Below are 13,786 nucleotides of genomic sequence, written 5' to 3'. Positions count from 1 at the left end.
TGTGAATATGTAATATCCTTGTGTATATGTAAATGTAATATCCATTTTAGGTAGTTGGGCATGAGGCTAAAATAGTTGGGTTGCTAGACTAAAGTTAATACTCAAAATAAATAAGTCTATGCCCAAATGTATTTTGAGATTAAAAAAGGGCAAATAATATTGGAAAGGCATCATTCTGGAAACACTAGAATATTATTTTCTGGTGAAAATAAGTATGAATACCAAGTGTCCTCATTTGAGTGACTTCGTGAGGTTCCAGAACCCAATAAGTACACTGGGGAATAAAATTAGTAGTAGCATTAGTAAGAGCAATATTAAAATAGTATAGTAATAGCAGTGGTAGTAGCTACTAAGTGCTTACTGTATGAAGAACACTGTACTAAGCGCTGGAAGAGAATATGCAGGTGGGAAAGAAAGGAACCTCTAGAACAGTCAAATCTGTTGTGCCAGCAAGTCACAGGACCCGGATCTGGCTGCGAAAACTTCCAGAATACGGCAGAAAGATGGTTTGCCAGAACATCTGACTTACTGGTGTGAAACAGGAGTCTCTCCCCAGCAATTCATGAGAAGCAGCATGGCCCACCTAATAGAAAGAGCACAGACCTGGGACTCAGAGGACCTGGGTTCTAATCCCGGCTCTGCTGAATGTTTGCTTTGGTGACCTTGGGCAAGTCACTTAACTTCTCTTGCCTCAGTTCTCCTGTTCTCCCTCCTGTGTCCCCCATGCAGGGCAGGGACTGTGTCCAACTTAACTTGTACCTACCCCAGCAATTAGAACAGTGTTTGGCATTTGGTATAGCGCTTAACAAACAGACTGTAGACTCTAGATTGCGAGCTCACTGTGGGCAGAGTATAATGTTCTCCAAACAGTAATCACTCAATAAATACGACTGACTGAGGTCAAGTGCTCTAATCCTGGCTCCGCCACTTGTCTGCTGTGTGGCCTTGGTGAAGTCGCTTAACTTCCCTGTGACTCAGTTTCCTCATCTGTAAAATGGGGATTGAGACTGTGAGCCCCAGGTGGGACAGGGACTGTGTCCAACCTGATTTGCTTGCATCCATCCCAATGCTTAGTACAGTGCCTGGCACACAGTAAGCACTTAACAAATACCACAGGTATTAATATTATTATTACTATTATTACTGACAAATACGATTTTAAAAAATGAGCATGAGGGCAAGGGTGGGGAGGATGGTTCACTCATGCCTAACACAGCTTGCAGATGGCCAGATCCAATTTAGAGCTGCAAAATTCCCAAGGTTCTTGAGAGAATCCAGAAGTGATTCATTCATTAAATCGTATTTATTGAGTGCTTACTATGTGCAGAGCTCTGTACTAAGCACTTGGGAGAGTACAATCAACAGTAAGTAGACACGTTCCCTACCCAATTCCAGTGAGGTCTCTCTCTGGGCCTTTTAGAAAAGTTTGGGTCATTCTGGAACAGACCCAGCCCCACACATGCTCTCTGGGGAGCCCCTGGCCTAACCCAAACTTCCAGAGCCGTTTGGGGGCTATGTTGGGATTTTCCACAGCCCCTCAGTGAGGCTACTGTGCTGTGATGAGTCAGAATGGGATTCTGGCTCACTGCTACATTTCCACACCATTGGATGCTGCAGGCAGAAGGGAATGAAGCAAGTTGCCATCGCTTCAGTACAGGCAATCTCTGCCCTCGTGTATTGCCAATTAAAAATGATGACATAAGGCATATTCCAAGTACTTTGGGTAACAATGGTTTCTCTGACCTTGACGTTACATACGAATATCATTATTCTCCATCCAGCACATCTTTTTTCAATAAGTGAAAAGGATGAGAGAAAGCGTGCGTGTCTTCATCTGATAAAATATAACCAATTGCAATTACTTCATACGTGTACTTCTTACACATAATACAAACTGCAATACATTTTTAAGAATATACTCCCCATTCCATTCCCCCAGCTGCATCTATGCTAAATGTCCTAAACTGACAAATTTTTAATATGAAATTTGGTTCTATATTAAATAAAGAAGCAGCGTGGCTCAGTGGAAACAACACCGGTTTAGGAGTCAGAGGTAATGGGTTCTAATCCCGGCTCCGCCACTTGTCGGCTGTGTGACTTTGGGCAAGTCGCTTAACTTCCCTGTGACTCAGTTACCTCATCTGTAAAATGGGGATTAATACTGTGAGCCTCACGTGGGACAACCTGATTACCCTGTATCTACCCCAACGCTTAGAACAGAGCTCAGCACACAGTAAGTGCTTAACAAATACGAACATTATTACATGCTTTCTAAAATATGTTGCTGCAACAGCAACTCTCTAATCTCAACCAATTTAAGATTTCATAACCTAACTTCGGTTAGGTCAGGCTAGAATCTAGCCAATTTCCTTAAAAGAGCACTCACCTCTGCAAAATCCATTTAACATTCTTTCCACTCATGTGAACAGCCTTTCATTGCCGCTAAATGGTTCATACTTGAATGTTTTCTTATTTTTAAAACTGGTCTCACAGCATGCAAAATATGTTATTGAATCAGACCCTACCTAGACGTAGCACACCCTGTCTGCATTTGGTGTGACTCCAGTTTTGTTTCTTTTTTTTATGGTAATTAAGGGCTGACTATATGCTAGACACTGTACTAAATACTGGGGTAGATGCAAGATTAATCAGGTTGAACACAGACCCTGTCCCACAAAGGGCTCAAAGTCTTAATCCCCATTTTACAGATGAGGTAACTGAGGCACATAGAAATTAAAGTGACTTGCCCAAGGTCGCCCAGAAGACAAGAGGCAAGGCTGCAATTAGAACCCAGGTCCTCTGACTCTCAAGCCCATGCTCTTTCCCCTATGCCACACTGAAATATTGCTACGGGAAAATGGGGAGTATGGCAATACATACACAAGTGTTGTAGGGCTGGAGATGGGATGAACACCAAAATGCTATGGAGCACAAACCCAAGTGCTTACTGTGTGCTCAGCACTGTACTATGCCCTAGGCAAGAGTATGCCAGATTCTATCCCCTCCCTGCAACACCCCAAGACTACACATTCCACCTACCCCACTTCTGTAATTCTTTCCCAATTCATCTCCTCCTCTTCCTCCACCCCAAAACTCACATTGCCTTTCCTTCCTATCATCCTTTTCCGAAGCTGTTTCTATTGCCTTCTAAATTGAGCTGTTGCCTCACCTGCTGTCAGGCAGCTCAACAATTTAGGCCCCTGTGGCCAGTCTGGATCGGATGACTGGGACTCAGTATGCAGGGTTGAAGAAACCCCTCGTTTTCACTAGGGCTAAAAACAGATGTCTAAGCCTTGAACTGTGATACAAAATCTGCATGTGCCCTGGGGAAACTTATGGCTTGACAACACTTCTAGACTTAGGGACCTTTTTATAGAACATTATATAAAGGAGGAGTAGCTTCTGTGAGTATTGACAGAGTTTTTAGTGTTACATCTTAATCACAAAGTGCTCTTTAGATCTCTCTGGTGAAGGAAACAACCTAAAAGCTAAAAACTCTAGCTCAATGAATCTTCTACTCCTCTACGATGTAGAAGCAGCACAGAGCAGCTAGAGAAGCAGCATGGCATAAAGATTAGAGCACTGGCCTGGGAGTCAGAAGGTCATATGTTCTAATCCCTCACTGTCACCTGCCTGCTGTGTGACCTTGGGCAAGTCACTTCACTTCTCTGCGCCTCAGTTACCTCATCTGGAAAATGAGGATTGAGACTATGAGCCCCAAGTGGGACAGGGATTGTGTCCATCCCAAACTGCCTGCATCCCCTCCAGTGCTTAAAACAGTGCCTGGCACATAGTAAGCGTTTAACAAATGCCATGATTATGATTATATCTGGTTGGTATGCCGACAAACAGAACAACACAGAGGAAGGCTCTAATTCCTAACTGAGGATCTAAGATTTTTCAGTATTTAGTGGCACCATCTCTCTCAATCAGTATGCCAATCAATCGTATTTGTTGAGCACTTACTCTGTGCAGAGCACTGAGCTAAGCACTTTGGAGAGTACGATACAGAGTTGGTAGGAACGTTCCCTACTCAAGAGATTTTCCAATCTATCCTTCTATCAACAGTATTTATTGAGCATCTTCTCTGTGCAGAGCACTGTACTAAGCACTTCAGTAGAGTTAGCAGGCATTATACCTGCCTTCAAAGAGTCTTCATTCTGACAGAAGAATTATTTTCCAATATTGTATTAGCTAAGGTACTTTTAGGGGCTTTGTGCTTCTGTGAATATTGACAGAATTTTTACTGTTAATAATAATGATGGTATTTGTTAAGCGCTTACTCTGTGTCAAGCACGCTTAGAACAGTGCTCGGCACATAGTAAGCGCTTAACAAATACCAACATTATTATTCTAAGCGCTGGGGTAGATACAAGGTTATCAGGTTGTCGCACATGGGGTTCATAGTCTTAGTCCCCATTTTATAGATGAGGTAACAAGCACAGGGAAGTTAAGTGACTTGCCCAAAATCACACAGCTGACAAGCAGCAGAGTCAGGATTCTAACCCACGATCACAAATCTTAAATCTTAATCACAAAGTGCTCTGTGGAACTCTCTGCTGAACAAAACTACCTAAAAGCTTAGTTTAGTGAATCTTCTACTCCTCTTTGGTGTAAACATCTTTTTTTCCCTCTCTTAGCTCCCAACCATAGTGTTTTTAATTATCTTTTGCTAATTCTTCCAGTCACTGGAATCTTTATGGAATTGACATAGATCAATGTTCTTGCTTCATCTGACAAGAATTCTGGCCTTTTAGCCTTTCCCCACATGGCCCCACCTTTCTGATGTCCATGAATATCCCAGCCTGCATATTCTGCTGCAGTCAAGCTTACAGTTTATTTGCTCTTGGGACTCATAACAGCTGGGTTCTAATTAAATGATATGAATGAATGAACTTCTGCCACTTGCCTGCTGTGTGACCTTGGGCAAGTCACTTAACTTCTCTGGGCCTCAGTTTCTTCCTCTGAAAAATGGGGAATTAAATACCATTCTTCCTCCCTTGTAGACTGTGGATTCCATGTGGGGCAGGGCCTTTGACTGACTTGATGATCTTGTATTTACCCCAGGATTAAAACAGTGTTGGGCACACAATAAACTCGTAAACACCACAATTATTATTATTATCTTAGATCCAATTTTCCATGCTCATGTGTTCTAAAGAGCTCTTCTTAGTTTCTATAAAGGTTCCATAGAACCTTCCAGCAAATTCAATGGCTCACATAGCTCCCCTTCCTAAATTTACCAACTACACGAGCAGGATCAGAAATACATCCCTTCAGAAAAGAAAAAAAAATTAAAATCACATTAAACAGCTAAGTGACTTTCTCTTTGCACTCAGTGGTATTTTATTGTGTCTTAGAACAACATTAAATCAGAACCTATTCAGACTAGAGTATTCTACGTGCCATGCTTTCTTCATAACTCTCACGTGTGATGCAAGCACATTATCTAAAGCTTTCACTTGATGTTACTACCTAGATAACAAGAATAATTATTTTAATTGTCAAAGCTATTCTATAACAGTATAAACAATTTACCTTAATCCCATCATTTATTTATCCCTATCACTTCATCTCTGTGCCTTGCTTTCCCATTTCTAAAAATAAAATCAGAATGTTCTGCTCCTATTTTCTGGTCAAAAATACTATGAAGATAATAAGAAAATGGATCACAGTCCCCTCCCTGGTAAACTATTTTTTGGCACACTGGAAAGGTGAATAAACACATATATGCTCCACTGTCTTTAACAGGGCGAAGGAGCTAACCACAGAAAGCAATCAGTCAAATCTCCCCATTTTTCAGATGGTTTTTAAGGGCAGGTTCTTGAGATAGATGGGGGCAAACTTTGCCTACATTCATAGCAACATTCAGTTCTCTTTTGAATCAGGCAGGGCTGAGTTTACACATCCTTCAAAAAATGGGGGAGGGAAGCTCGATATGGACCAGTCAGTTCCACAAGGGAGAAGGTGTTTAAGTCCAATAGATCAAGCAGTGTTCTGCAAGTTAGAAGACCTGGATTCTAATATCGGTGCACTTGGCACTGTGCTACACCTCTGCCCATCTAACACACTTGTTGCACTCTCTACCCCATTAGGAACAAGATGAGGAGGGATGAAAGAATGCGAGTGGTGTTGCACAAGCCAACAGCCCTATAATCGATTCCCTCGAGCAAGTTCTTGATCTAAGGACCAAGGCACATTCAACATTCCTGCTGGAAGACTCCAGCTAAAACTGAATACTGTCTTCCTTATACAGTAGAAGAATGATTTGGCATTTTAGTGAGCAGGATGAGACTAATTCAAATCGCTGAACAAAATTATGGGTAGAGATGAAGAGTCTTTCAACATTACCCAACCTGCTGTCTCCAAATCATTATAAAAAAGTATTCCCCTCTACTCCAACAGATACACTCTTGAGACCTCTTTATTAAAAAGTCCTCAGGTTCTGATTATTAAACTCCTTCTGCCCCTCATGAAACTCCCTAGTGTCCCTAAGTGCATGCACACACACACACACACACACTCACTAGATAAATGGGGATAAGACATGTCTACTGGATTCTAATATGTAGTTCTGAAAAGCAATACATGACAAAAGACAGAACTGTACTATGAAGCAAACAGTCACTTGGAACGAACACAAACACACACACACACACACACACACAAAAGACCCTGTTTACTGGCAAATTCATACTTCATCTCAAGTATGTTAAGTTGGCTTCGCTAGGCAATAATAAATATGAGAAATTGCAGAGTAATCTTTCTCAAAGGAAGGAGAAATACCAGAAGTTCATAGCCACAATTCTTGAGGTTTTTTTCTTACAATTTCCTATAATGTTATCAGAAGTCCTTCTAAATGGAATGTGTACCCAGATTCTCAAATGTCTTGGAAAATACATACATTCTGGAGGGTACATGGGAACCCATCCATCTTAAATAATGGAAGATCATTTTTTATAAATTCTGGGAATTGGAACAGGACAGAAGCAAACTAGACTATAAGCACTATTACTAATAACATTTTCAAACCGTTAAACCCTTGGTGTGACCAAACACCCAGAGTGGGAAGGAGTGAGGTCATCTATAAAAGAATTCATCTGAGGGGGATTATTGGTGTCCCTTAAAGCTGCTAGGCTTGGGGAGGAAAAAAAAGGAAAACTACCCTCCAGAAAAACAGGTTTTTAACAATTAAGGACTAAGCTGGAACCTTAACGAAAGAAAGGCTGAGACACAAAGGACTTATTTATAGCTAAGAGGAACCCACAAAAAAAGACATCAAGTGACCTATCTTGCCAAAAAACACATGAACTTGCATTCAAGAAGCTAGCCTTAAAAAGCCTTTTTCAAGCAAATCTGGACTTGAACTTCCACTAACACATGAATGAAATTCAAGTGACATGACAAAAGAGTTGTCCTTTGGCTTGAGGATGAGGATGCATCCATGAGGGTGAGTTTTTGACAAAGAATCTCTTACATACTTTACCCATGAATATCCAGTAGTGTACCTTTTTCTGCCCCATACCATTCAGGTGAACCTGCTCAAGCACCACTGATTGCCAGGGGAAAGGAATGTCAGCAGGACATGTGGCTTGAGTTAAAAGCACATAGTGGTTCAACAGTGGTATTGGTCTGCACTGAGCCATCCACACTCTCTGTCAGGGCCCCCACCCTTCCCTGCAGCCTGCACTGTGACGTAATTGGTAGAGAGGACAGTGCTCTGTGATTACAGAAAAGAATCTGTAAAATGGGGATTAAAGCTGTGAATCCCATGTGGGACAAGGACTTTGTCCAACCTGATCAGTTTGTATCTACCCCGGTGCTTACCACAGTCCTTGACACAAACTAAGCGCTTAAGTACCATTACAAAAAAAACCAAAACCTCCAGCAATGACTACACTGCATCTCCAACCCAATACGTAAGTCATCAGTATCACGCTTAGAACAGTGCTTGACACATAGTAAGTGCTTAAATACCGTCATTATTATTATTATTACTATTATATTCACTCATTCATTCAATGAGCACTTTCGGTATACAAGGCACTGTATTAAGTCCTTGGGAGAGTACATTATAACAATAGACACATTCCCTGCCCACAACAAGCTTATATATAGAGGGAGAGAGGAAGGGAGGAAAGGAAGGGAAGGGGAGGGAAAACCATACTCAGAGTGGCTTAGTGGGGATCTTTTCTCCTCAGTAGGGAAAACCAAGGGAAAAGCAAAAACAAACAAAAAAAGACCACCACCAAAAAAAAAAAGCAATTGCTCCGTACATAGCCAGACAGACCTTAGCCAGAAAACAGCAGGGCCATCTGAACTGGGCATAAGCAAACTATCAGAGCAGTGTCATGTCACCAGATTTCTAATAATAATAATAATGGTGGTATTTATTAAACACTATGTGCCAGGCACTGTACCAAGCTCTGGGCTGGATACAAACAAATCAGGTCAGACACAGTCTCTGTCCCATGTGGGGCTCACAGTCTCAATGCCCATTTTACAGATGAGGTAATGGAGGCCCAGAGAAGTGAAGAGACTTGCCTAAAGTCATATAGCAGACATGTGGTGGAGCTGAGATTAGAACCCATGACATTCTGACTCCCAGGCCTGACTGAGCTCTACCCACTACACCAAGCTGCTCCTACATCTGGGCAGATTGGAAAGGCCCAATTCCACCAACTAATTGGGTAACACTCCACTGCTTGCTACCACTACAATGGGACAAGATCTTTCCAAAATTAGGGGCACTCAGATCCCATCTCCTCAAACCATCCTTCCCCAGGCTGTCCAGTCTTGCTCCATGTTGCTAGCTAGACTCTTCAGCTGGTCAGCAGCTCACACTTTTCAGGGACAACTTCTCATTGTCACACAGCATCCCAGTCAAAGGTAAAAGGTGGGAAAAGATCAAAAGACACACATGCATTTACACCAGCCAGGAATCCAGGAGTAAGTGAATCATGAAAGCCCCCTTTCCCAGGCTCATTCATTCATTCATTCATTGGCATTTATTGAGTGCTTACTCTGTGCAAAGCTCTGAACTAAGAGCTTGGGAGAGTACAATATAACAATAAACAGATACATTCCCTTGGACCAGTTGAAGGACATGTGAAAGGAATACCCTTTGTACAACTAGCATATCAGCAATAGCACTGGAAAAAAAATACAACAACAACAACAACAAAAAGGAGACCAAGAGGTATGTGGCGTCACATGTATTAAGCTGGTATGTGTGACATAACATCACGTGGTCGCCAGCTGTGCAGAAGCCTGCCCGATTCAGCCCAAGCCTAGAGCAATTCTCAAGGATACCATGACTCTCCCAACTGCGACAAAGACATTGTGCCACCCCCTCCCAGGCCTGGGTGAGCTCAGACATTGCGGGCCTGGCAGTCAGAAGGACTTGGGTTCTAATCCCGTCTCTGCCATGAATCTGCTGCACGACCTTGAGCAAATCACTTTACTTTTCTGTGCCTCAGTTTCCTCATCTGTAAAATGAGGAATAAGACTATGAGCCCAATGTGGGACAGGGACTGTGTCCAACCCAATTACCTTTTAACTTCCCCAGAGCTTAGTAGAGTGCCTGGCACGTAGTAAACATTTAAATACCAAAATTATTACAATTACTATTATTATTATCTGAGCTGGTGATGGGAGTCAAAGACAAAAAGACAGAAGCACTAATAACAATAAAGATAAATAAGGTACTTGTTAAGCACTTACTATGTGCCAAGCACTGTTCTAAGCATTGGGGTAGTCACAAGTTAATCAGGTTGGACACAGTCTCTGTCCCACATGGGGTTCACACTCTTTTATCCCCATTTTACAGATGAGGTAACTGAGGCACAGAAAAGTGAAGTGACTTGTCCAAGGTCACACAGCAGTCAAATGGCAGACAGGATTAGAACCTAAGTCCTTCTGACTCCCAGGCCCATGGTCTATCCATTAAGCTGCCTCCGGAAGCATAAAACAGACCAAAAAACTTTGTGGTGTCAAATCCGTACCAGACAGGGGACAGAACATGTAAATACTGTTCTGTTTGCTGAAAAGCTAGAGTGACTCTGTTTACCGCCCTTCTGTTGCCTCAATCCGATTTATATACTAATGTGGAGTGAACCTCACTTCCAATGTACAAATTATTGGCATCTGATTAAAGCTCTCTTAGTTCTTTGGAGTATACATACCAAGTAACATCGCGGTTGGGTGAACTTCAACAAAAAATGACAAGTCAAGGAAATGAGGTCCTCATCTTGTTTTTTCCTCTGACTCACCTCAAACTACTTGGTTGAGGAAGGTACTTCAGTTTTCCTCAGTATACAAAATGACAAAAAGAAAACAAAAAACACTTTCCTGTTCAAACAACAACAAGTATTTTAAACTGCTTGTAGGAGAAGGGGAACCTGTTGAAGTATGAACCTTTGCTGGAACTTCTCTTGAAATTTTCTCACCACAGAGGTTAACAGTTGATTTTTCAAAAATGTTTTGTAAGATTTTAAAATAGGCCTCCAAATTTCTGTTTATAAACTGTCCTTTCAATATATTCCTAAGGAACATTAATATAGGATTATGTGAACCTTAGTGGCCCTATGACCACAATACATGTGAAAAAAGTAAAAAGAACTGACTGCAAATATCACAAATATTACAGTATACTAATCAAATACCTCCTCAATGTGGCAAGGGATTTTCATTTGGTAGCGGGTGGGAGAGAATGGATAGGGAAACCAAGATTATAAATTATGCGGCCAGAATTGTCTTGGATTTGGCAGGGGTCATGTGACACATTACAAATTTCTCAGGTCTCGGTCAGCCTGCTATAAAATAAGTACACTACTTCCTGACAGTATGAAAGCTTTATAAGTAACTTAATTAGTTCACATTAATTTATTGAGCTCACCCCCCAAAAAAAAGTATCCTGTAAATGTCACGACTTAATAGCACTAAATATATCATGTTATAATGGACTTCCAATATAAACCAAATAAAATATTTTTAATCATCAAAATCTTTACCAAAAATGGACTCATTTAAGCTGTAAAATTTACACATTTGGAAGTTGGAAGATCAGCTACTTTTTTTTCCACTTCTACCTGAACAAATGACCTTAAAGCATGAACAACGATGCAGTTTAACAATTTGATTTTATTACTTCAAGACAGAACACAACATAAAAGAACAAAAGTCCAGTTGAGACATACATGCTGAATATTGATAACAGTGATAATCAATCATATTTACTGAAAGCTTACTCTGTGCATTCCTTCAATAGTATTTATTGAGCACTTACTATGTGCAGGGCACTGTACTAAGCGCTTGGAATGTACAATTCAGCAATAGATAGAGACAATCCCTGCCCATTGATAGGCTGTATTAAGTGCTTGGGAAAGTACAGTAAAATAGTGTTAGTAGACATGATCCCTGCCCAAGAGGAGCTTACTTGGAGTCTAGAGGAGGATAAAAACATTAAAGTAAATTATGGATAAGTACAAAATTGCTGTGGGGCTGGGGGAGGTGGGTGAGTAAAAGGTACAAACCCAAGTACAAGGGTGATGCCAAAGGGAGGGGAAATGAGGGCTTTGTCAGGGAAGGCCTCTTGGAGGAGATGTGCTTTTAATAGGACTTCAAAGTTGAGGATGGTCACTGTCTGTCCGATATAAAGAAGGAGGGAGTTCCAGGCCAGAGGCAGAATGTGGGTGAGGGGCTGGTGGCGAGATAGATGAGATCGAGGTGCAGTGAGTAGGTTTTCATTAGGAGTGAAGTACAAGGGCTGAGTTGTAGTAGAAAAGCAGGGAGGCAAGTAGGAGGGGACAACAAGACTGAGTGCTTTAAAGTTGATGGTAAGGAGTTTCTACTTGATGCAGTGTTGGATGGACAACCACTTGAAGTTCTTGAGGACTGGGGAGACACTAAAAGTATTTTTAGAAAAATGATCCAAGCAGCAGAGGAAAGATTAAAAAAAAAATCAAGTGAAAATATGACAACCTTCAGGGGAACCTAAAAAAGTAATTTAAGTTCTATGCATGTCACATACAAATAATGCAAATATACCCTGTACACCTTATATAGTTTTCATAAGGCCATCAGAAAAAGGTTAATACAGAGTATTATCTAACAGGTTTACTAAATCTATACCAAAATGAGCAGGATAATCAGAAAGGGGTTGGACAGGCAATGTGTGTGCCACCTCTGTTGTACTGTACTCTACCAAGCACTTAGTACAGAGCTCTGCATATAAAGCTCAATAAATACCATTTATGATGATGATCATATTTCCCTAAGCCACAGGCACCTGAGCTTTCATGACAGGCTAAATAATTACGGTATTGGTTAAGCACTTACTGTGTAACAAGCACTCTTCTAAGTGCTGGGGTATCTACAAGGTTATTAGTTTGGTCACAGTCTCTGTCCCACATGGGGCTCACAGTCTGGATAGGAAGGCGTAGGATTTAACCCCCATTTTTACAGATGAGGACCTGAGACACAGAGAAGTGACTTGCCCAAGGTCACACAGCAGACAAGTGGCAGAGCCGGAATTATAACCCACAACCTCTGACACCCCAATCTGTGCTCTTTCCAATAGGCCGTGCCGCTACAGCCATTTTTGTCTCTCCAGATTGAGAAAATGGTTCAACTATGGCTCTCTAGTAGCTGATCCAGAATTGCTATGCCCACATATTCAAGAATTCTTACCTCAAAGGAAACTATCCTTATAATGTCAATTGCAAAACCAGGAGCCAAACATAATATTGGCAAAGGTGACCGCTAAAAAAGGAAATGAACATAGGAGGCACTCCTAGGCTCATAGACCTCATAAATACAAAGACCTTAATCTTGGTGCTTAACAATAGGCTACACCCACTAAAACACAACTGTTCTCAGGAAGACTGTGAAAAATATGTAGCCGGTGCTCAATAAATGTTAACCGATAAATACAGACAAGAAAAGGTTAAAGAAGAGAAGACGAAACTGCCGAAAAGGCAGCTATAAAGGCTCTTAAAATGTTGGAGAGCTTAGTTGCCAAAACCCCCATGTTTGCAATCTATGCTACTGGAAATTTATGTTTGGTAAGAAGCAGTATGTTCAGGCGCACCTCACGCTTATGACATGATTGGCTCCTGAAAGGTGAGGTCAAAATGATGTAAGTACAAACCAATTTTATCTGAGAATATAGGATATGGTTATTTATTCACCTTTTGCACCTGCCCCCACCCACTCAACCCCACAGCACTTCTGAACATATTTGTAATTTATTTATTTATATTATTGTCTGTCACCCCCTCTAGACGATGAGTTCTTTGTAGGCAGGGAATATGTGTTTATTGTTATATTGCACTCTCCCAAACTCTTAGTACAGTGCTCTGCACACAGTAAGTGCTCAGTAAATATGATTGAATAAATGAATGAATCATCATCTGGTCCTCCCCTCTGACTCAATGTGACAGTTCATCAGACTGAATGATTCCATCAGAATGCTGAAGGGCTCCCTTACCAGCACAGTAAACCTGTCACCTCTGAGTCAGTCAGGAGGGATGTCACAAACCTTCACCATCATAATCTGGCCAGATGGCTATAAGTGAGAGAAGGAGGTAGGAGAAAAGACATTTGGATAAACTGAACTTGAGAAAGCTATCCACCATAACTAGGGACCTTGGTCAAAAGGTAACCAGCCCTGCTGACTAGGGACTGAATAAAAGATGTTATCTTGACCCACAAAACAATGATCCTTTGATTCAAAGATGGTGTTGCTGTTGGACAGAATCTATTCCCAAGCATGAGTGTCTTTGAG

At 41.3% G+C, this 13,786-nt stretch overlaps 1 protein-coding gene across 4 annotated transcripts in view; it reads right to left on the bottom strand.

Moving 5' to 3' along the window:
• The window catches only part of PHTF2 (putative homeodomain transcription factor 2), a 104,718-nt gene extending 91,208 nt beyond the window's left edge, over nucleotides 1–13,510 (bottom strand). For 2 of the 4 annotated variants that reach the window (XM_007670962.3, XM_029077680.2), the window contains exon 1: nucleotides 7,509–7,633. The gene's annotated coding sequence lies outside the window, so the exon portion shown is untranslated. Of the gene's footprint in view, nucleotides 1–529; nucleotides 589–7,508; nucleotides 7,634–13,489 lie in introns of those variants that run through there. The other 2 variants (XM_007670961.3, XM_029077679.2) reach the window with 2 other exon arrangements.
• Between the last annotated feature and the right edge of the window lie 276 nt (nucleotides 13,511–13,786).

Source organism: Ornithorhynchus anatinus, chromosome 13, assembly GCF_004115215.2.
Source record: "Ornithorhynchus anatinus isolate Pmale09 chromosome 13, mOrnAna1.pri.v4, whole genome shotgun sequence".
Taxonomy (NCBI): domain Eukaryota; kingdom Metazoa; phylum Chordata; class Mammalia; order Monotremata; family Ornithorhynchidae; genus Ornithorhynchus; species Ornithorhynchus anatinus.
This window is presented reverse-complemented; position numbering and strand designations above follow the sequence as displayed.